Source organism: Xenia sp. Carnegie-2017, unplaced genomic scaffold (assembly GCF_021976095.1).
Source record: "Xenia sp. Carnegie-2017 unplaced genomic scaffold, XeniaSp_v1 HiC_scaffold_6, whole genome shotgun sequence".
NCBI lineage: Eukaryota > Metazoa > Cnidaria > Anthozoa > Malacalcyonacea > Xeniidae > Xenia > Xenia sp. Carnegie-2017.
Genome location: NW_025813526.1, coordinates 17,940,747 through 17,944,345, shown reverse-complemented (window position 1 = coordinate 17,944,345; position 3,599 = coordinate 17,940,747). Strand labels below are relative to the sequence as shown.

At 34.0% G+C, this 3,599-nt stretch overlaps 1 long non-coding RNA gene across 1 annotated transcript in view; it reads left to right on the top strand.

Moving 5' to 3' along the window:
- Window positions 1–3,097, top strand: part of LOC124457566 — a 5,645-nt gene extending 2,548 nt beyond the window's left edge. Inside the window, exon 2 of the long non-coding RNA XR_006952659.1 lies at window positions 2,652–3,097. This is a non-coding gene — a long non-coding RNA (uncharacterized LOC124457566). The remainder of the gene's footprint in view (window positions 1–2,651) is intronic.
- The last annotated feature ends 502 nt before the right edge of the window (window positions 3,098–3,599 follow it).

The window sequence follows — 3,599 nt, the reverse complement described above, 5'->3', positions numbered from 1 at the left end:
GTTGGAAGATCATATCTACATTTAATTTCAAACACCGCACGGCATAAAATCTTTCTTTCATATGACACCTTGCATATACTTACAGAAGACAATAGTCTAGTTAAATGCCTGAGAAACATTAATGGCATTAAGCTGTCCTTAATTGCAAATTTTCACTCTGATAATTTTAAATCAATCTTTGGCAGAAATAAATTTTGAGTTTTTTCTCAAAAGGTGAATTAGCTGGCACTGAATTTGGAGATGGGTAAATGGTCACAATAAACTTGCATGGTTTGAAATCTGAGTTTTTCTGCCTCTATGAACTATCGCTTGTGGTACCAAATTTCTAACTTAACTCATTACATAGAGGTGCGAATGGGGGTTTCTAGGGTGGTCTATGCCTAACAACTTGGTAGAAATATTTAAAGACAATATCTTTTTTGGAATAGCATTATTGTAAAAAAAATTTACCTTCCTGGACATGCCAATGAGCCATATATTTGGCATGATAATGAGCGTAAATATTTGGCAAAACATTTAAGTATTGTTCACTTTAGTTTTTTTTGGAAAAAAACGTAAGCACAATGCGTTGTTTTTACGCAAAACGATTACCACAAAATGCATTTTGTGTTGCTCTAAAACGCTGAAAATGGCATCTCCAAGGCTCTGAAAATCAAGATTTCTTAGGGGAGAATGCCTCTGACCCCACCCCCTCCACCCAGGTGCGGAGCACCTCTGACGTTTTATGACTAATGTTTGAAAATTCCTAGATCTGCCTTCGCCTTTAGACGACGTTTCGGACTGTGTAATGTCCTGTGATAAATCGTCATGATCATTCAGTCTAGTCGATGGCAAAGAGTCTTTATTGTTAGAAGCCATGATTGCTAAAAAAAGGTTTTCTACTGGAAAGCAAATGAACTATAATTATTATTTACCGCACTCTCCTGCGTACCCTGAGCAAAGCCTATTGCAAATGATCTCAGGGTCTGATGGGCGGAAGCTTGCTAATGGCATCTCCCAAGTAGGATAGCGTGGAGGGTCCGAAATCTCCTACTGAAACGTTAACATGAGGCGTTCTAGTGCCTTACATATCAGACGGTATCGGGAAGCATGGCCCGAAAACGGGGCTTTTTGCTTTCGAATTTTGTATTTTTGTTTTCTTCTCATAAAACAAACCAAACAATGTTTCATTTAACTTCTTATGATCCTGTTTTTTTCTTGCACTTATAATTAAAAACAACCTTAAACATGTTTTATACCATTTTTATCGTTTTATATCTTTCTGATTTAACTCTCCATTTACTGTTTCTCGTGTATCACGAGCAAACCATCCAAATGATTCATGGCAAACAAACAAGGATTATGTGGTCCCCCTAGTTAATATGCTACGCTCTAGTGCTCAACAATCTTGGGGTATCGGGAGGCATGGACCGAAAAATGAGTTCATTGGTTTTCAAAATTTGTCCTTTTTTTTAAAAGAATTCTTCTCATAAAAAAAACTAGAATGTCCAAGGATACTTCAAAGGCTCATAAAACTTCTGCCTTTTTGAATTATAATTTAAACAAACTCTAAGCATGTTTATACGTTTTTTACTTGTTACCTTTTACAATGTAGTTTTCTCATAACTCTCTCGTGAGGAACGAGATCTTCCTTATAAAATATGACTCTTTCATCATGAACAAAAGCATCCATGGGCTCCATGGAGAAGAGGGATTATGTATTTTGTTATAATAGTTTCTACAAAGATAACATTTAATAAGCTAAAAAATTTGAAAATAAATATATTTGAGTTATTATGGAAATAACAAGTCGAGAATTGATTGATCATACTCATTCCAATTGGTCTGGAACAACCATGACATTTATAATTTTGACAATCTAACCCTTTATCGCTGGCTATATTGTTAATTAACGACAGTAACTTCATACGTCGTTCTTGCTGGACACCTTCAGGGGAGTAGGATCATCAATAATCTATTATATATAAAAACATAATTTATCCATAGAATTATAGCAAAGTTACGATGGACAGATGAGAGTTATCAAAGCTATAAAACTTAAATGCAATATATCGTATAAAGTACCTCAAATCCCGAGGATTTCTCGTATCGAAAGGATTCTAAAGTAAAAATGAAAATTAAGATGGGAATATTTGAAGAATTTAAAGTAAAAAATTTTCAACAAAAAAATGTTGAAAATACCTGTACTACCATAAGATTCTTCAATGTCTCTGCTCTAAAATAATTGTCATAAAAACGACAATTTCAAAAAAAAAACATAAAAAAACTAAGCATTTGTAACATTGGCGAAAGATACAGAATAGAAATGAAACCTTCTCAGAAGACGATGTAACGAGACCATAACCATTTGATGTGAACTTCTTGCTAACAACGTTTGCGTAATCTGTTAGCATACCATGAAAACTATCTTCTGCTTTAGGCGACGCTTTATTAGCAACCTCTTCAGCTGCTTCATGACAATTAACGTCAGCTGAGCTGGTGTCACAAGGCTCAAATGACGATGAGAAACCACTAGCCATACCTAACATGTTACATCCAGAGATCTTTCTTGGGTATATCAAGGTTTTAGGAAATTCAGACAGTTAAATAAAATTCTATGAAAAATACTCCGTCTTTTATAGATTTCAACTTCTTTCTCCCCCTTTTTTTAGAATGCTTTAAATGATATGCAAAGACAGAAAGTATAACCAAACGAGCAATGTAACCAAAAAACTCTGAAAGAAAAATCATTACTCTGAATAACCAAACCTTATCGTTCCCTTGAAAGTGATTTTTCCTTATTTCCAGTTCAAGAGTAGTAGAAGAATAGGTTAAACCAAGAAGAGAAAAAGAAATGGAAACTATTAAATACCAGGGAAAGTCCCATCGTTGTAGCATTATGTAGAACTGGAGACACCATTGAGGAAAGGATTCATACATTGCTTCTATGTAGCGTGCTGTGGCGAGTTTAATTTCATTGTCTGTAACTCCACAGCATTGACTTTGACAGAAGAGGACACATAAAGATATGACAATAAATGCTACAGCAAATCGAAACCAGTATTCATCACCATCTAATTTGTACTGAACAGCAGCGTAGATGTCAGTCCCCAGATCACCAAAAAAAAGAAGTAATGAAAAAACGTATTTTCCAACTGACCAATTTCTTTCGCTCTGCGTGCCCTATACAAAACAAGGTAAGGTAACATTTTACGGATTTGTGGGTTTGATGTTGCTCTAAAATTTGAAAAATACAGTAAATACTTTAGATTAAGAAAGAAAATTGGAACATTAATACACCTAAAACGCTTTTTATTAAAAACCGAAAGGTTTTTTAAACTTTTCCAAAAATTTTTCTTCAAAAATGTACATTAATGGCACTTTCCTATTTCACTGAACACGTTTCAATGTTCATAGAAATAGGATAGTCCTACTGAACAAACATTTCTGCAAATAATGAAATCATTCGTACCAATAGATTTTTCAATAATGGAGTGCAATACTACACACTGAAGCTTTCATTAAAAAAAGCTGTTTGTGTTTTAAATTTATTCCTTATTCATTTCAGCAACAATTTATGCTTTAAGCAAACATATATAGTACTACATGCTTAGATGTCT